The following is a 21,063-nucleotide window of genomic DNA, read 5'->3' as shown; positions in this document are numbered from 1 at the left end:
GCTTGAGACCTCTGATGTTGAGGAGGAAAAGGTCTCTCTGTATGCAGACGATATTCTCCTCTACATCACTGAACCCGCACCGACAATCCCAGCAATTTTCCCGTCTTTCGAAACATATGGTGGCTGTTCAGGATATAGAATAAACTGGGGAAAGGCTATGTTGTGCCAGTCCTATGACGTGCCGGACGTAACCACCCTCCCTAAGAGGTTGGTGGTAGATGGAGAGGGCTTTCAATACCTATGCCTCTATGTGACCCCCTGTAGAGAGCTCTGCTTAGCCCAGAACCTGAGGCGGGTAATCCAGCAACATCAGGGAGATACTGAGAGATGGAGCGAGTTGTCCCTGACTATTTTGGGGTGCACTGCTATCTTCAAGATGATTACATTCCCCAGCTCCTCTATGCTCTTCTAAACATTTACAGCACAATTCTGGAGGAAATGTTCACTAAAATTGAGGGGGAGCGGAGGACCCTACTATGGAACAGGGGCCATCGCAGTGTAACATTCCAGGCATTGCAGCGCAATCCCTAAAATGGCGGTATCGCCCTCCCAGATGTTAGGGCATACTATTGGGCCAAGCGTTTCGAAACTATCAACGATTGGTCTTTACACATCACACTCACACGAAATATCATCTAGAGAGGACATGACTGCGGGTGCGATCACACATGCACTTTCTGTATAGAGAGAAGGAAGCCCGGCAGCTGCTGCCAGCTACAGAGGTGGCGCTGGAGGTATGGACAAAGGCTACTAGATGCATTGGGTGGGCACAGAAGGTAACCAGAGAAACCCCCCTGTGGAGGGGACAATGCTGTGGGAATTAGGGAAGCTGTGGAGATTTGAGGCCTGGGATACAATAGGGGGAGCCCCTTGAAGAGGAACCTCATGCCTTTCTCCTTACCGTAGAGAAAATATCAGCTACAACCGAACCAATACCTAAAATACACAAAACTGCGGCATGCTTGGCAGGCAGAGGTGTTAGAAGAGGCTGAGATACCGGACTATGCGTCCCTGGAGGTTAGGTTACTCACTGAAGAGCTTGGGAAGGGGATGGTATCCCTCACTTTTAACAACATGCCAGACACCCTGCTTAAGTTACGGGGATGATGGGTGAGAGACACAGGACAGCTGGATGACCTTGACCGGGAGGCGGCCCTGAGGCACTCCAGAGAGGTAGCTATAAAATCCAGATTAAGGTTAATACGGCTCAAGATACTGGACAGGATTTACAACAGTGTGTGACTAAATACAATGGGGAGTGTGACAGCGTGAGGTGTAATGGGGAAAGAGGGACTTTCCTGAACATGTTGTGAAACTGCCACGACATTCAGGCCTATTGGGACAAGATAGCACGAGAACTATGCAACATCTTGGGGGGTTGATACACCACTTGAGCCGAAATATATCCTTTTACGTATACCAAATGATGTGGACGTCCCCTGGGCAAAACGCCGCTCCAGCAGCTTAGGACTGGTGGTGGCGAAGAGGGATATTGTTTGACACGGGGGTGCCGGAGGGGCAAATTTTACAACTCCTGGGGTCACTGGATGATCTATTATGAGCTGGCACTTACTGACGGTGAGAATGCACCTTGACTGTGGCCCACGTTATGTGGCTACAATGCTGTCTCTAATTGTAGTTAACATGTTGCCTTATCTCATCAATGTAAAATGTGCTGCTGCATTGTTAATCCCACTCTGCTGTTTGTTACCGTTCGGGGTGCGTATTTGCATCCTGTTATGTTGTATGTGTAAAGAAACATAAATAAGCATAAAAAATAAAAAATAAATCACTTTTAGTGATATAATCTTAAACCAACCAAAATCAAAATGTAAGCTTAGCACAATTAGAAAGTGATGTTTCACAAAGAGTTGAGCTTTTATTAAGATATAATAAACTGATACTATTTATTACTCTGATAAGAGTAAGAGATGGTTTTCAGTTATAGCCCTATATGGAACACATCAGCACTTTTTTCTCATGCTATTCACCCCATAACATGTCACACGTTCCTTCTGGAATCAGACACCATGGAAACACCAATTCTTTAGCTATCATGTCCTCTTCTCTTTGACTTACAACGTAGCCTCCTATGTCTCAGCCCCAGTGAAAATACTTGGGGACATTTTGGTTCAGTGTACATTAAATGTGGGGAGTGTCCATCAAAATGGGCAATTAGCAGCGTCCTTTATGTGCTCTGGCGGCCCGATTGATATACTTCACTAATCCTGCTATCCTATTGGCTACCGATCCATGGAAATCTGTCCCCAATACTCTGGACAGACACTGACAGCAGCAGGGGTCCAGTTTTGGCCCCATCGAGCAAATGGGAGCACTATGGCAATCAGCTCCATAGACGAGGAAGCTCCAAAGCTCTTTAAGATGGCAGAGGCCAGGCTTTGCAGTGAGAGGGAGTGGATGTTGTGGGACCGACACTGCCTGATGGCCCAACGGCAGAATTCGCCTCGCTCCCTCCCCTTCCCCCTCCTGGTGTCGCGATTTGGCGGTGAGCAGCTACACCGACTGGCCGTGGGGTCGCCCTAGAAGTGAAGATGTGCGGCTGGGACTGGGTGTAGGCTCTGATCGCAAGAGGCAGCGCAGCCTTGTGTGGTACCCGCACCAGCAGACTGGCAGGTGAAACTCCCCTGGGTGAAACAGTGTTGAGGCCCCTGCTCGGCAGCCGCTCCTCTCCTGAGGCGGTGAAAGATCCTCCAGCTGGGAGGAGAGGCAGGCAGTGCTGCTGCATGCAGGCCTCGAGGGTGAGCTGGTGGAAGACTCCATGCAGCACTAGTAAGTGCTAGTACTTTAAATAGAAGCCATGGGGTCAGAAATAATGTATATTTAGACAACCTGGTTTTTACAGTGCAGGAACCTGAGGTGCAATGCGCTCAGATATGTTTGCCAATGGATAGCATAACAGTTTTGTGGTTTTTCATGAGCTCAATGTTGGCGACCCTTCAGCAACCAAATTCCAAGATGGTTCCCATTAGGATGAAACTACAGAATATCCCGAAAGCACAAAAAAGTCTTTAAGGCTTGTGGACTTGCACAGACAGAAAATATTGCCCTAGTTACAAAACGGTTAAATACCGGAGGGTCAAAGGGAACATGTTTAAAGACCGCACAGGATTGGATCCCCAAACAAAGTACTAAAGACACTGAAAATCCTGAGGTCTAAAATGGCAAGGAGAAAAGGTGGTGTGTGAAATGAGGAACAAAAGCCTAATGTACGTGGTGTAAGGGCGAACCCTTGGAAACGTGGTAGTTCACTCACCCCGGGTAACAAACCCCATCACATGGGATTCTCATCCCAAAGAAAAATCTCAAACTCTCAGGGGGCAGCAGGCCCCTCAACGAGAGATAAGAGCTTAATGCTGTTTGTGTTATGCACCGAAAGGTGGAGTAAATCCACATATGAACTGGGTGTGAGTGGGGGGGTGCAGTGCTGATGAAATAGTAGTGCAATAGGAGTGTGTTTAAAACTAGTTACGGGACGGCCAGGAGGACTCTCTTGGACACCGCCGTACCGATGCTAGATTAAAAGAAGTGAACGCCCCACTAATTCGATGTAATCAATGGAGCAATGTACAAGATGGTGGTCAACATGTTTCAGCCGTGGCGCCTAACTTGGCTCGGCTTTCATCAGGACCTGGTAAGCTACTGCAAAAATGAAAAAATGACGTAACAAAGGATACAGAGGGCACCCTCAAAATTGCTTGTAGGGTGTGCGTCTCCTCAAGGATACAAACATCACCTAGACAAAAAAGACTCAGTGTAAGAAAGTGGGTCATAATTGCTCAGTAGTGACAGGTAAGAATGTATAAACTAAAAGCAAGTACCACTCACCCGTATAAACTGGGTGGAAAATGGACCTCCACCTGGCAACCGCTCAGGAAGGAACACCGCTCTGAAAAAAAGATGTAAGACTGCTAAAGGAAGGGGTGCTTACATATCATGAGCGAGTGTGAAAGAAAGTGAGTGGGTCCTCTAACAACGAGGGAGACTGACAAAAACAGCGTATGCACGGAATGCTGTTGGGTACAAGGATAGTTGCTTGTCAACAGGAAAGGCCAGTAAGAAAGACATGACCCATCCTGTATGATCGTAAAATGAATAAGAAGTAGAACATGTCTAGACAGTTGTAAAGGGATGTCGCGATCTAAGCCCAAACTTATCGCTGGAAGGTGAGGGGTTGGTCGCCTTCATAGAAAAAATAAATAAATGGAAAAAGAACTGAAAGGAGGGACAGTATGTGCCCAGCGTCAAAAAAATCTTACCTCTCCGTCGGGGAACCGGGCTGGAATGAGCCTGCAGCCGGAGGTCCCGCGGGGTTGGACGGAGGCGGATTAAGAAAAGATGTGTCAGCAGTTACGGGCCAATCAGGAGAAAGGTTACTCATGCTGTCAAGAGGGAGAACCAATCGGAAGTGCTGAGCCACTCGTGTGGCAGTAACCAAGGAAACTGTTGTACAGCTGACGGGTTACGGGAGACGCTGTCAGAAAATCAAAGGTATGCGCGCCGCGATTAAATAGGGAAGCGGTTGGTAGCGCTCCTTAACAAGGTAAATAGATTGGAAAAAGGAATCAGAGGCGTGGAGAAACTAGAAAGGCAACAAAGAAATAAACACATGCTGCATAATCCACGCGAAGGCGCACTGGTTAAGACGGCGCTTGCTCTTGAAGCGCGAATCGCTCAGTGGTTAACAATTCACTGAGAAGGGTGTGAACTGATGTGAGACATCGGTTACTGCAACGCGGTCGAAGCTAGTTAGAATGGCACCAGGCTCGCCGGGAAGTAAAAAGGAAGGTAAAGCTGTCGATAAGTAGGGCAAGACAGAACAGGACTCTCAATGTAGAAAGCATGAACAGTCGGTGGTAGGGCATCAGCCTGAAGGTGTGCGTGCCAGAGTACAGAAGCCCTGTAGAGCAAATGTCAGGGATGTGTATAGTAACGATGAATTAATAAAATGCTTGATGGAAAATACCCATGAACAGGGTGTGAAGCATGGGTCAGCTGGTGAGATCAAGCCATATGTGTTACAAAGACAGCGCCTCTGATTCCTTTTTCCAATCTATTTACCTTGTTAAGGAGCGCTACCAACCGCTTCCCTATTTAATCGCGGCGCGCATACCTTTGATTTTCTGACAGCGTCTCCCGTAACCCGTCAGCTGTACAACAGTTTCCTTGGTTACTGCCACACGAGTGGCTCAGCACTTCCGATTGGTTCTCCCTCTTGACAGCATGAGTAACCTTTCTCCTGATTGGCCCGTAACTGCTGACACATCTTTTCTTAATCCGCCTCCGTCCAACCCCGCGGGACCTCCGGCTGCAGGCTCATTCCAGCCCGGTTCCCCGACGGAGAGGTAAGATTTTTTTGACGCTGGGCACATACTGTCCCTCCTTTCAGTTCTTTTTCCATTTATTTATTTTTTCTATGAAGGCGACCAACCCCTCACCTTCCAGCGATAAGTTTGGGCTTAGATCGCGACATCCCTTTACAACTGTCTAGACATGTTCTACTTCTTATTCATTTTACGATCATACAGGATGGGTCATGTCTTTCTTACTGGCCTTTCCTGTTGACAAGCAACTATCCTTGTACCCAACAGCATTCCGTGCATACGCTGTTTTTGTCAGTCTCCCTCGTTGTTAGAGGACCCACTCACTTTCTTTCACACTCGCTCATGATATGTAAGCACCCCTTCCTTTAGCAGTCTTACATCTTTTTTTCAGAGCGGTGTTCCTTCCTGAGCGGTTGCCAGGTGGAGGTCCATTTTCCACCCAGTTTATACGGGTGAGTGGTACTTGCTTTTAGTTTATACATTCTTACCTGTCACTACTGAGCAATTATGACCCACTTTCTTACACTGAGTCTTTTTTGTCTAGGTGATGTTTGTATCCTTGAGGAGACGCACACCCTACAAGCAATTTTGAGGGTGCCCTCTGTATCCTTTGTTACGTCATTTTTTCATTTTTGCAGTAGCTTACCAGGTCCTGATGAAAGCCGAGCCAAGTTAGGCGCCACGGCTGAAACATGTTGACCACCATCTTGTACATTGCTCCATTGATTACATCGAATTAGTGGGGCGTTCACTTCTTTTAATCTAGCATCGGTACGGCGGTGTCCAAGAGAGTCCTCCTGGCCGTCCCGTAACTAGTTTTAAACACACTCCTATTGCACTACTATTTCATCAGCACTGCACCCCCCACTCACACCCAGTTCATATGTGGATTTACTCCACCTTTCGGTGCATAACACAAACAGCATTAAGCTCTTATCTCTCGTTGAGGGGCCTGCTGCCCCCTGAGAGTTTGAGATTTTTCTTTGGGATGAGAATCCCATGTGATGGGGTTTGTTACCCGGGGTGAGTGAACTACCACGTTTCCAAGGGTTCGCCCTTACACCACGTACATTAGGCTTTTGTTCCTCATTTCACACACCACCTTTTCTCCTTGCCATTTTAGACCTCAGGATTTTCAGTGTCTTTAGTACTTTGTTTGGGGATCCAATCCTGTGCGGTCTTTAAACATGTTCCCTTTGACCCTCCGGTATTTAACCGTTTTGTAACTAGAGTTCATGTACAGCTTTCTGGCTGTGGGTCTGTAACACGGCACATAGGTAGTGCCTTAACTGTTTTGCAAAATTAGTCTTTTTGCAGGTTGATTTTTTCTCCCGATGTGCACAGTTTGCACACATTTTTTATATATCTTCCTGTGAGTTCTTTCCTTCTATTTCCTTGGTTGAGACTGACTTTACTTTGTTTGCACCAAATAGCCATTCTTACAATCATGGCAGAACGCCTTGGTTTAACTTTTGACGACACTATAGCTCAAGCTATTCTAGATACACCAAGTATCATGGACACCTTTCAAGGTCCCTTAATCAGCGCTGAGGTTGATTGGACTAAGGTTTTAACTTTAAAAAAATCACACTCCCGAGTGTATATCCACGGAGCAATTATGACCGAATATTTGAGAGCTAACTGTGCCCCCACAGGACTCATTGTGACAAACGCTCCTAGATTGTTCCTGGACGACAAAGTTTTTCTCAATGATTGGTCCCTAATAGCTTGGAAGTGCACCAGAGATTGGTTGATTCTTATCATAAGCACTGCCAAACGAGTTGCCGATGCTGTGTCCAGGCATTAGAATCACAAATTAAAGTGACACTCACTGGCGCACTCTTCAAGAAACAACAAGAGGAATCCAATAAACACAACAAAGAATTCAAGGACTCGGTATTGATGACTAAGATTACCAAATTTAAAAAAGATTTGGCACGTTTTTCACTAGAGAAAGTGTACCCATACACTAGTGCTGATTACGTGCCTCCTCAACTCAATCGACAGGGCCGCAGGTATGGGTCCGACTATTCTACATCAGGCAGTGATGACTGGTCAAGTGGGTCAGACACTGCCTCGGGTGAAGATTCCTTGCTGAGAAGAAACAAAAGGAGAGGTAGAGGCAATAGGAGAAACCTGAGAGGCGCACCTAACCCCATGTATCCCTCTCAATGGTGGCCCCCTGCCGCTTACAACTACCCCCCCTTTCCTCCATTTGGACAACCCCCTCCCTTCGGACAACCTTGTCCCTACCCCCCTCCTCCACAGATGTATACCAACCAGCCTTTTTTAGGGTTTGGCCGAGGACGGTCAAGGGGAAGGAGACGGAACCAAGTCCATTGGTCAGATCAACAACAAGGAACTCCATCATCGAGCTCGAGGGACACTCCAGCAGTCCCGAGCACGAGCTCGAGCACAACCTAGTCATTAATTTATCCAGCAGAGTTCTCACACAGGATGAAAAGTCCCTCCTGAATAAAGGATTAGGATTTGTTCCCTCCTTTAAAGGAGATATGTTCTCCATAAATCAGGAGCTCGCTCATTTTTTCAGAAAGATTCGCTTGAATTTCTTTTTTCGCGCAGAACCCAGTACCTCTGTAAATGACAATGACTTGAACACGGGCTTACGCAATAAATCCACCTTTAATCCCTTGCCCAGTCAAGTACCACCACAGGTACTCACTTTTGAAAAAGCAGTGACCTCACAGATATCCTCCTCCTGTGTCTCCGAAAACCGCCAATACCAAAACCTTACTAAATTAGAGCGCCTAGCTTTGCGCTCCCTTACCTCTGATGACTCCATAATGATCAAGCCAGCTGACAAGGGTGGTGCCACCGTCATCATGGACACCACCGCTTATCGCTCTGAATGCTTGAGACAGTTGGGTAACACCAACTTCTATCAACCTCTTGCTCAAGATCCTACCACACGCTTACTTACGACCATTCAGATCCTAGTGAATGAAGCCAGCACCAATGGTTGGATCACTTCGAATGAAGCTCAATATTTGGTCAACACCACTTCTATTGTACCTTATTTCTACATTCTACCCAAGGTACATAAGAATGTGAATCCTCCCCCTGGCCGCCCAATAATCTCAGGACTAGGGTCCCTTTTGGAACCTCTGTCGGCTTTTGCAGACCACTTCCTACGCCCTTTTGTGGCCAAAATGCCTACGTATCTCAAGGACACTAAGGACATTGTGATCCTACTTGAAGACTTGTCTTTTGATTGTGCAACAGAATTCTTAGTCTCATTCGATGTAGAGTCATTGTACACTTGCATCCCGCAGGATGAGACTTTGGATGTCATCGAATCTCTCCTGCTGGCTAATCCACCAGACTCCATCACTCCTGTTTCATTTATCATGTCGTGTGCTAAGCTCGCCATGAAAGAGAACTTTTTTCAATTTGAGGAGCAGTTGTTTTTGCAAGTGTCAGGCACTTCAATGGGGAGCATTTTTGCTCCCAGCCTGGCAAATCTGTATGTTCATGTTTTTGAGGAACAACATGTACTGAGTACCAACAATCCATACAGTAACCATATCAAGATTTGGAAGAGGTACATAGACGACGTGTTCGTACTTTGGCAGGGACCTCTTTCCTCACTTTTGGCTTTCAAGAATTGGCTCAACAACTGTGACCCCTTTCTGAACTTCACCTGTGAGTACTCTAAGACTCAGCTACCATTCCTTGACATCTTGATAACCCCGTTTGAGGGTCGCTTGAGTACTGAGCTATACAAGAAACCCATGGCGGTGAACGCTCTTTTGAAGTATGATAGCTTCCACCCACGGACTTTGCGAGACAATCTGCCCTTTGGCCAGTTTCTGCGCCTCAAAAGGAACTGTTCCTCAACTGACAAGTACAAGGAACACGCCAGTAATCTATCCAGACAACTATTGGCCAGAGACTATCCCAAACACTTGATCCGCAGAGCGTCCAAACGCGCTGCGAATAATAACCGGGAGGCTCTGTTGGCACCTAAGATCCCCAAGACACCTGAGAACAGACTCACTTGTGTGCACACCTATTGTCAATTTTCCAACCATCTCAAAAAAATCATTTTATCCAATTGGAAGATTCTGAACATAGGTGATGTAGGGCTGCCCAAACCCCTCTTCGCGTTTAAACGCAGCAGTAACATCAGAGACCAGTTGGTACACACTCGCCCACGCACTAACCAAACATGCACCCAACAAACTCTGTGGGGTCTCCCTCCAGTTGTGGGCCACTATCCATGTGGTTCTTGTGCGGCATGTAGCCACACCTCAGTGACCAAAGAAATTGACATTGGCACTGGCAGACCGTGGACTCTTAGAAGCCACAGTAATTGCAATAGTTCAAATATGATCTATCTGATAACCTGCCCATGCGGGCTAAGATATATTGGCATGACCACTCGCCGTATTAAAATCCGCATTTTGGAACACAAAAGCACTATACGATGTGGTCGTTCCTCTACCAAACTTACTAACCACTTTCTAGAGGTCAATCATGCTCCCAATGATCTACACTGGACAGTCCTTGACAAACCCTACATACCACCACATCTTACAGATAGCTCTTCTTTTTTATTCAAACGTGAGCAGTGGTGGGTGTATAAATTGAAGACACACGTTCAAGGACTGAACGATGATATTCCTTGGCTATCTTTGTAACACATATGGCTTGATCTCACCAGCTGACCCATGCTTCACACCCTGTTCATGGGTATTTTCCATCAAGCATTTTATTAATTCATCGTTACTATACACATCCCTGACATTTGCTCTACAGGGCTTCTGTACTCTGGCACGCACACCTTCAGGCTGATGCCCTACCACCGACTGTTCATGCTTTCTACATTGAGAGTCCTGTTCTGTTTTGCCCTACTTATCGACAGCTTTACCTTCCTTTTTACTTCCCGGCGTGCCTGGTGCCATTCTAACTAGCTTCGACCGCGTTGCAGTAACCGATGTCTCACATCAGTTCACACCCTTCTCAGTGAATTGTTAACCACTGAGCGATTCGCGCTTCAAGAGCAAGCGCCGTCTTAACCAGTGCGCCTTCGCGTGGATTATGCAGCATGTGTTTATTTCTTTGTTGCCTTTCTAGTTTCTCCACGCCTCTGATTCCTTTTTCCAATCTATTTACCTTGTTAAGGAGCGCTACCAACCGCTTCCCTATTTAATCGCGGCGCGCATACCTTTGATTTTCTGACAGCGTCTCCCGTAACCCGTCAGCTGTACAACAGTTTCCTTGGTTACTGCCACACGAGTGGCTCAGCACTTCCGATTGGTTCTCCCTCTTGACAGCATGAGTAACCTTTCTCCTGATTGGCCCGTAACTGCTGACACATCTTTTCTTAATCCGCCTCCGTCCAACCCCGAAGGACCTCCGGCTGCAGGCTCATTCCAGCCCGGTTCCCCGACGGAGAGGTAAGATTTTTTTGACGCTGGGCACATACTGTCCCTCCTTTCAGTTCTTTTTCCATTTATTTATTTTTTCTATGAAGGCGACCAACCCCTCACCTTCCAGCGATAAGTTTGGGCTTAGATCGCGACATCCCTTTACAACTGTCTAGACATGTTCTACTTCTTATTCATTTTACAATCATACAGGATGGGTCATGTCTTTCTTACTGGCCTTTCCTGTTGACAAGCAACTATCCTTGTACCCAACAGCATTCCGTGCATACGCTGTTTTTGTCAGTCTCCCTCGTTGTTAGAGGACCCACTCACTTTCTTTCACACTTGCTCATGATATGTAAGCACCCCTTCCTTTAGCAGTCTTACATCTTTTTTTCAGAGCGGTGTTCCTTCCTGAGCGGTTGCCAGGTGGAGGTCCATTTTCCACCCAGTTTATACGGGTGAGTGGTACTTGCTTTTAGTTTATACATTCTTACCTGTCACTACTGAGCAATTATGACCCACTTTCTTACACTGAGTCTTTTTTGTCTAGGTGATGTTTGTATCCTTGAGGAGACGCACACCCTACAAGCAATTTTGAGGGTGCCCTCTGTATCCTTTGTTACGTCATTTTTTCATTTTTGCAGTAGCTTACCAGGTCCTGATGAAAGCCGAGCCAAGTTAGGCGCCACGGCTGAAACATGTTGACCACCATCTTGTACATTGCTCCATTGATTACATCGAATTAGTGGGGCGTTCACTTCTTTTAATCTAGCATCGGTACGGCGGTGTCCAAGAGAGTCCTCCTGGCCGTCCCGTAACTAGTTTTAAACACACTCCTATTGCACTACTATTTCATCAGCACTGCACCCCCCACTCACACCCAGTTCATATGTGGATTTACTCCACCTTTCCGTGCATAACACAAACAGCATTAAGCTCTTATCTCTCGTTGAGGGGCCTGCTGCCCCCTGAGAGTTTGAGATTTTTCTTTGGGATGAGAATCCCATGTGATGGGGTTTGTTACCCGGGGTGAGTGAACTACCACGTTTCCAAGGGTTCGCCCTTACACCACGTACATTAGGCTTTTGTTCCTCATTTCACACACCACCTTTTCTCCTTGCCATTTCAGACCTCAGGATTTTCAGTGTCTTTAGAAAATATTGCCCCTCTGTTAGGGCCTGTACTATATAAAGGAAGTAGAGTTGCCAGATGATTCCAGCACAGAGATTATGGTCTGGCTGGATCACATGCAAGCATAGAACACCAGAGCCTTTTTTAGGTCTCGCTTGACCTAGCGCATGCGCTGGTCTGGCGAGACTTATTGAGGGGGCTCCAAAAAGTGCTACCAGGCCAGCCTAGAGCTACAGTGCATGTGCGCGGACGCCGCGATTACTTTCACATTCGCGGCCGCACTGCCGCTTTGATGTTTGATCGCGATCACTTTCGCAGCCACACGGCCGCTTGGCATAGCCAATGGGTCTCGCTTTTGGGACCTTATAAGTATTTAGTTATGCAACTGTTGCATGGCTAAACACTTATAAGGTCCCAAAGGCGAGACCTATTGGCTATGCCAATGCTTGTCATAACTGCACCAGATATAGTCATCAAGTTGGAAGCCAACTAGGTGATAAATTTGAGAATAGGACTACCTATGAAAAGACGTTAGGAGGCAAGTTGTATTTGTACATTAACTATTTGGAGCTTCTGGCAGGGTACTTTGAGATCCACTGCCTGTTGCAACACAGGGTCCAATGCAGGGCATTCTTGAGAATGGACAACATATCAGCAGTATGGTCAATCAACTAGAGGGGCAACATGAGGTACAGGAAGTTGGTGGAACTCATGAATGATTTTTACTTTTTTTGCCTGGACCATAGGATCTGGAGTATTTCTAGGTCAAGTTCAATCTATACAAGCAGAGAATGGAACTCACATTTTTAAGAACTCTTGCCAGAGGCATGTTCATGTTGTATTCAGACACATATTTTCCGGTTTTCTTCAGTTAGAGGGCTAAGAAGTACCTTTTACTGCAGAGGGGGAGGAAAATTATTCCTTTCCCAGTTTTATCATGATTCTGAGGACAGATGTTAGCAGGACAACTCTAATTTGTAGTTTGTAATTTCCAGTCATCCTGGCCCACCTCAAAAAAAGTGTTTTATCTATTCGGATATAAGTGACACAATATAGCAAATATTCAAGCCTTTACATCATTTTTTTATTACTTTATATAACAACTGTTTGCCTTTGAGGGCAATCTTGGGCACAAATAGATACCTTTGGTACAAGCAAAGTAATAAGAAAACCAACATATATAAAAGCAAATGTTAAAGTGATGTTATAGTTAAGTGAAAATGTCAGTAAAAAAATGTTACATTTTAAACAAAAAAAACCACTGAAATTCACCAGTGATAGTTAGCTGAAGTAACGATAAATGGCATCTCTGCCATGCACAGTGATGTCATCAATGAGGTAATTTCAGATGCCACATTGATGTTGTCAATGATGACAAAAAACATGTCATGAGTGATCTAATATAGGTAACAGGCAATCGATTGTGAGGGCGAAAGTTATAGTTACTTCAACTAACTATAACTGGTGAATTTTAGTTTTGAGTTTAAAATGTAACATATTAACTGACATTTTCACCCAACTATAAGTGACTTTAACCTTTATTTTTGCAGTGAATTTCTGAGGTTCTTTTACTGTTAAGTAAATTATAACCATAAATAACTATAACGTAACTTTGACCTTTGTTTTGTGCAGTGAATTTCTAGGCTTTTTTTAAACAAAGTAATCATTTATTACTATAGCTAACTAGGCCTACCCTGTGTCGGGAGCCGCCGAAGTCCAGGCCCTGCACTCAACATCCATTGGCAGCCAACCCTCTTTCGCATACGGCTTTCAGCCCCATAGTGGGGAAAGACCCCTTGCTTGCCAACCAACATGGTCTTGCAGCACCCTAATGCCCCACTCCTTAGATGCCGGGTTGCCGCGGTACTACTGAAAAATGACATGGAGAGCTCTGCTGAGCACCATGGCAGTACCACATTATAGCGGCAGAACAAATATCTTTTTAATTTGACCGGAGGGAGTGTCCTTCTGGGACCCACTTCCCCCACAAGAGCAAGGCAGTAAGGGAACCCCTTACTATTTATTTTTACTTCTTTTTGACGACAAAGGGACGGAATCCCCGAGTAATAAAATGGCAGCCGCAACTTTCTCTTCATGTTGCCGCCAGCCAATCAGATCATCAGATTGTTTGTTTTGAGCTCGCACAACTCCGCAGTAGTATTGTGTCACTTGGTATCTATACATTTTGAACCTGTATTTCTCAAAACCTACTGAACAATTTTACACCCAATCACAAAACTTTCTGGATCAAGATCTAACCATATGCCAAGTTTGGTGTAATTCTGTTCAGCCGTTTTGTCCGTATCTAAATTTCCTATGAGAGACTTCACGAGGGAAAACGTGTTTTTAGGACACCTTCCTTCTTTTCTGAGCCCCCATTTGACAGATCACCTAGAAACTTTGCAGGAAAGAGCTGAGGTGGATAAATCTTTGATTTCGAAAGTTTCGTGAAGATTTGTCAAACGGTGCCAAAGTCATTAGCAAACAAAACAAGCATTCATAATGCAATAGGTCTCGCCTTTGATTAAGTTAAAGCCATTTGCTTTGCTAATTGTATTGTATAGCATAGCAAATGGCTTTAACTTAATGAAAGGCGAGACCTATTGCATTTTAAATTCTTGTTTCATATCCAGCCTATGATTATACCAGGAAAATTATGTACCACACAAACACCACCGGGAGTTTATGTGCCGCTACATCTTTACCTTCAATGGAGCATAAATATGCATTTAGTCCACACTACAAATAATGCACTTGATGCCATTGTCAGCTCCTATATGACATACCTCCTGTGACAACATGCATGGCTTATGTAAAATGTGTTAATCTTCACCCAATTGTGTGATAACATAAGCAATTTCATTTGATCTTTGTTGTTAAAACTTTTCTAAAAACCAGAGTAAACTATTTAAAATCGTTTATTCTATATTTAACAATTTTAACGTAACTGTTCCAAAGGACCACTAGTTCTAACTCAAAGAGGTAATGTGCCCTGTCGAAACAAGGATGGGACGGCACATGTCACGCACAAGCGTGAAAACCCACTCACTACTTGCAAGAACCAGAAGGATCAGAAGTAAAGGTTAACGGAGGAACACCAGAGCATGCGATTCTCTCATGAATGGGAGGGTGAGAATGTCGTGGCGGTGGTGTCTGTCTACATTTGCCCGGGTCACATTGGAAGCTAATCACGAGTTACCTGTGATGGTTTTTAAGAAAAGAGTGTCCAGTACAGCAAAAGTCATATTATTATACTAATTTATATGCAGCAGTGTAGCTAAAAATCGAGAGAGAGCGGGAGAGCTAGACCGGCCGCAATGCACGCAACAGATGCTGCTAAGCAAATGTGCCTCATTAAAGAATTTAATGTTTATCTTAGATCCCTGCATGTTACTGTTAAGACAGAGCTGATGAATTGTGGCGAATTTACTTTTAGCAGGTGGAAAAAGCTACTATAAGAATGCAAATGTGCAGCTGAACATCGCTAACAGTGGCATCTGTCTCTGTTATCAGAAATTGCCCTCTGTACAGGAGTGTTCCTTTACCCTGCTGTACCACGGTGCGACCACTTCACTTGCACTGCTAGGACGCATCAGGGGCAAGGGACATAGCCATTGCATCAGTCTGAACGGGAACAACGACCGACCCTGCCTTCCTCTTACCTATCTGTTGCCACTTTTTAAAAATTATTTTTTAATGTCCATGGTGCAGGGGACACACATCAAAGTTTGATTTCTAAGCAACACAATTGTATTTACATCAGAGGACCCCTTTTAAGCGGGTCATGTTGGACATGCGAAGTAAGGTAGTTACCTTAAATAAAGCAATGAAGGATGGTGAAGCGGTTTTTAAGGGCATTTTTATAGCCCATTACATTACAGAAAAGGCGCGGTTTCTGTAGTTTATCTCATTACAGACACGAAATTGCTTTATCTTCTTGGGGCAGATTGTTTTGAATTGGAGTGAGGTGAATTGCAGAGGGGCAGTTTGGAGTGGGTTAGGAGGGTAGATTAGAGTGGATTGAATTGGGGCTATGGTTTGGATTGGAGTCGGGCGGTTTAGTGTGAGGTGAGGTGGGGTGGATTGGCGTGGGGAGGAACGGGGTGGGTGAATTGGGGTGTACTACACGATGTGTTAAAGCATAATTTCAGGAATTACACTTAAGAAAGAAACAATGCCGCTTTGCAATAAGCTAGTTCTCATCTTTCAAGAACAGTGCCCGTGAGCAAAAAGAGAAAAAAGAAAGCATGAGTGCAAAGTGAGAAAAAAAGACTTGGCAAAATAAAAAAGTTAACTATAGAAAAAATATCTTTGCAATTTTTTTTATCCTGCTGGGGACATTTTTCCAAGACAAACTCCTTCTGTATCCAGGGCACTAAAAGTTAAAAATAACAAAATAGTACCTCAATCCTGTCGGGAGCAGCGGGCAGGTACTCATTAAATTGAATCAGTCGGTGCTTGGTCCCTGCTCCACAGAGAGGAATGGAAATTATATTAGGCCTGCCTTGATGAATTATGAGGCTGTAAAGAAGAGTGCCTTGCAAGTCAACAAATGGTAAGTAACGGTCGATCTCCAAGCACTAGCATATGCTCTTGCAGGATCGACCCTAAAAAGGATACAAGATAGCTCTCATCTTTGTGATGGGACTTTGATACCGAGTGGTAATCGGCACTTCTCAAAGAATACAGTGCAGCTTGGCTAAGTATTGCAAATCGATTGCTTAGGTTTATATTTTTGCACAACATCCCTCAATTTAGCGTTTAAATCAGAATAGAGTGCAGTTAATATTTGCACTCAGGAGGTTTCTCTTGTAGCTGTTCCTCTAAGTCGGAATGAAAGGGCCGATAACACTTTATGCAATGTTCAAGCTACAGATGGCTAAAAATGCAGTGCAGTCCGTCGCAGTTACAACAAGCATTTGCAATGCAATAGGTCTCGCATTTACGCAAGTTTGAGCTATTGACATTGCAAATGGCAATGCCTTTTATTCTTGTTTTCGTTTTTGAAACATAAATAAACGGCATTGTCATTTGCAATGTCAATAGCTCAAAGTTGCATAAATGCGAGACCTATTGCATTGCAAATGCTAACGGCTGTCCTGCAGTTCCCCCGGGGCACAAGCAGACATCCACGTCTGGGAGGACAGCTGAGATCAGCAAAAAGACAGAAGTGGATGCCTGCTTGTGCCCCGGGGGGACTGACATTTAAATAAAAAAAAAAAACACGCAAAGCGGCATTTTGTTGCTATGGCTACAAAATGGCGTGGGACTGTCCACAGTCCCACGGACACGCGCATGCTGTTTGCAATGGACAAATGGCGAGAGCAGCCATCTTTGTCCATTGCAGACGCGTGCATGAGAGCCCTCGCAGAATTGATTCCAAAAGGTGCTCTCCTGGCTAGAGCACCGCTTGCGCTGCTTTCGCCAGGCGAGACCTAAAAACTCTTACACCACCTTGGAGCTATTTTTCAGCCTGTAAAGCACGTCCAGGTTGAAGAGGCAGCACAAAGCTTCTCTTTTTGCATAGCTACCATCCACCCTTTTTATGATCTCAGTCAGGGGCTGCCGTTTACAAATCGCATGTTTGGCAATTAAATGTTTTTCCAAATGTAAGTGTCTTAAAGTGTGTAGGTACTGTCAGACTTCGATGCAGTCTCTTATTGCTTGCATTCAAAGGTTGGGGAGGGTACTCTTTCTCCAACTTACATCAGAAAACGGGAGCAGATTGTGAGCCATAGTAACAAAGTTATTTTCTGCGGTAAATATGAGTTTATAGCCAAAAATACCTTATTTATGCCTGCTAGAAATTCACAGAGGTTTTTCTGGGGGACATAGGTGCATTTACTATTGTGGATTTGAATGCCACTTGTCCGGAGAAAACAATACCTTTCAAGGTGTGGTTTGCCTTTGACGTTTAAGTTTGCCCACAAACTCCTCTTCAACCTGGAAATGTTCAAAGATGGAATAACTCTTTCTAGAATAAATGGGGATGGATCACTCCCTGATTTGGCGAAGTTGTAGGAGAATAGGGAAAAAACGTAATGTATACTGAGGCGGAGATGTAAACCCCTGCCTATACTTTTTGTTTTAGTTTTGTTTTGGTACTAGGGTGCTATACATTTTCTCCATCCAGGCATTATGTATGTGTAAAAGTAGCCAGAACAAAATGCTTCTGTTATGTTTCTTTTTTATACAGCAGATTGAAGTCCCCCGGCATCTCCAATCTATATGGCTGAAAAGGTCACTTAACGTGTAGCTAGGTGTCCTTTTAAGGAAAGGAGATGCTTGATGCCCCTAAGTGGCACACATAGACCCTGGAAGGAACACACATCTATCACTGCCGAGATATGAATCTGCAGCTCCGATGTTCCAATCTTAGCTGACTTAGTTCTTTATCCTCCTGAGGAAGATAAACTGAGTGCCCTGAATTGAGCACTAGACCTCTTCTCATCTTCAGTGGTGCAAGACAGCAGATCTGTGGTTGCAAGCGCTATCTGCACTAGTCTGCTAAAATGATGGCGTTGACAGCACTGTTTCATAAGATGGGCCTTGCTGCTGCCGGGTCTGAACACAGTCTTAACAGGTGAAATTCTACTTTATGGTTATGTGCCATTAGTAATTGCAAAAGAGGAGTTATTTAAAGTAAAATAATATTCATATTTTAAAATTATCTGTATATTTACTAAAATGCATTAAATTCTTGCAACTGAGGACAGTAAAAACATAATCTCAGTTTAGCAAACTCTGAGCACTGGATACTAATTATTGGTTTCACTTACTCCGACAGCCACCCGCTGTTTATGAGCCAAAAAACACTCATTGGGCACAATTCTAAAACAAAATCAAAATCAATAAATCTACAACCAGAGGTTTACGACATTGTATGGGCAAGCTGTGACACTCGTCAGGTTTCAGCTATACTCTTGTCAAGCTTTTGGGAATTCACAATTGCTACAACGTCGAAGCATTTCTGCATGCATAGTGGTACGAAGTGTGGAGTTGCGCATGGGAAAATGCCATTGCGTCTGCGCAGTTGCTGTTATTTTTATGTTTAATGTAGGAGAGTAGGATCTGCCTCTTATGTTGCCCCCAATTTTTTTCCGATGTTTACACTGGTTTGTGGCTATAGTCTGGCTGGGACCCTGCTAATCAGGACCCAAGCCTCTCTGTTCTCTCTAAACAACCTGGAGTGCATATTAGGTGCACAAGTGATTGGATACTGTGGTGCCTTATGAGTCCCTAGTATATAGTACCTTAGGTACCAAGGGCATAGGTACTTCACAGGCCTACCAGGGGCTGAAGCATGCATTATACCACCCCTGGGAAGCAGACTAAATCTGACACCACAAGCCTGCTACTGCAGCCTGGGTGAGGTAGTGCTAGCTCTCCTCACTGAGATATAGGTTCACTATATCTCTCCTGCACACACATGTAAACCGATCAGTCACCCCTAAGGCAGGCCCTATCATCCTGAGGGCAGGGTGCTTGGTTTCCATGTGAGGGGGTGCCTTTGCCTGAGCAGGGCCCCTCTGCAGCTCTCAGAGTCTATTCTCTGGGGCTGTTTGTGAACGCGGTCAAACCATATACTCTTAAGTGCATTATAACCTCGCGGTTAATGCTAACTTTGGAATGGCTGCATCAAAACATGTTGTGTTTGGTGTCAAACGCTTTGGAATCATACCCCCCACACCAGTAACTGGTGTGGGAGTATGATCCCACCCTTCTAGAGGGATAGACATGTGCCTACTGTGGAAACGCGGTAGAATCCTGAAGAGCCCTGGCATCACAAAATGGAGGTCACCAGTCACAGACACTGGGCTGCCCTCCTGCTGATGACTGAAACTCGCAGTGGAGGAGACCCAACAATAGGTATCCTGTCACAGGGAGGTGTGACCACCTCCCAGACAGGTTTTAGTGTATTGGGGCTGGGTGGGTGCACTCCTAGAGTGCTTTGAAGTCCTGCACTGGGGGAGCAGTAGGCTCCTCTGTGCAAACACCAGTTCAAAACGGCTCAGGGGCTACCTGCCCCTACTCTGGCATGAAACTGGACAAAGGGAACTCCCCTGACCCTCCCATAGGTGGGGGTCATAGAGCTAGTCCCTCCCTTCCTTTCAGTACAAGTTAGGGAACCCTTGCCATTGCAAACTAGATATTGCTGGAAGACGCTCTGAAGAAGAATCCTGGACCTTCGACGTTCCACTGCCTCTGGAAGATGGAAGAATCTCCCTTGGAGTCAAGGAGTGACTCCGCTGCTTGGCAGGCACCAAATCTTGCAATCAGCGGTCGCAAACTTTCCTGCTCCTGCCGGAGTCCGAAGTCCCTGCAGCCCAGGAAGAGGATTTCCTGACTTCTCCAAGGCCATAGTGAGTCTCCAGAGGGGTGCCGCTCGTAGCTGTGGGGAATCTTTGGACCTTTGCCGCTTGATTGTGAAGCCGGGGAGCAGGACTGCGAGTACCAGCACTCACCTGGACCTTCGGCTGGTTCCTCTTCCTGCCCCGCCTCCTGACTGCTCTTTACGGCTCGCGGCCCCCGCTTCGCAGGAGCCGCTCGTAGCTGTGGGGAATCTTTGGACCTTTGCCGCTTGATTGTGAAGCCGGGGTGCAGGACTGCGAGTACCAGCACTCACCTGGACCTTCGGCTGGTTCCTCTTCCTGTCCCGCCTCCTGACTGCCCCGCTTCGCGGGTGCCGCTCGTAGCTGTGGGGAATCTTTGGACCTTTGCCGCTTGATTGTGAAGCCGGGGTGCAGGACTGCGAGTACCAGCACTCACCTGGACCTTCGGCTGGTTCCTTTTCCTGCCCCGCCTCCTGACTGCTCTTTACGGCTCGCGACCCCCGCTTCGCAGGAGCCGCTCGTAGCTGTGGGGAATCTTTGGACCTTTGCCGCTTGATTGTGAAGCCGGGGAGCAGGACTGCGAGTACCAGCACTCACCTGGACCTTCGGCTGGTTCCTCTTCCTGCCCCGCCTCTCACGTCTCCTATAATTCCCGTCAGAGGCCGCTGCGCGGAACGCGCGCGGGACGTGCCAGTCTGTGCCCGTCAGTGGACGAAGGAGGCCGGGCAGGGCCGCCCCCCCGAACATTTGAACTCTTGTGGGTAAATGTGGGGCACCTATACCGTGCTATAATTGAGTGAGCTTTCTATTGCCAATTACTATAGTGTTGTGTCTCTGTATAAGTGCCCAGTTATGGCCGCTAAA

General features: G+C 45.8%; 1 protein-coding gene and 1 non-coding gene across 6 annotated transcripts in view; both read right to left on the bottom strand.

Moving 5' to 3' along the window:
- GGA3 (golgi associated, gamma adaptin ear containing, ARF binding protein 3) overlaps window positions 1-21,063 on the bottom strand; it is a 730,897-nt gene that overhangs the window by 551,601 nt on the left and 158,233 nt on the right. The gene's annotated exons all lie outside the window — the stretch shown is intronic.
- Window positions 14,839-14,937, bottom strand: LOC146810099 (small nucleolar RNA U13). The gene has a single exon (XR_014967106.1). It is a non-coding gene; the product is annotated as a small nucleolar RNA U13 (small nucleolar RNA).

The sequence above is a fragment of the Triturus cristatus genome, chromosome 7 (genome assembly GCF_964204655.1).
Source record: "Triturus cristatus chromosome 7, aTriCri1.1, whole genome shotgun sequence".
NCBI classification, from domain to species: Eukaryota; Metazoa; Chordata; class Amphibia; order Caudata; family Salamandridae; genus Triturus; species Triturus cristatus.
The sequence above is the reverse complement of the archived record's forward strand: the minus strand, read 5'-3'. Positions and strand labels throughout refer to the sequence as shown.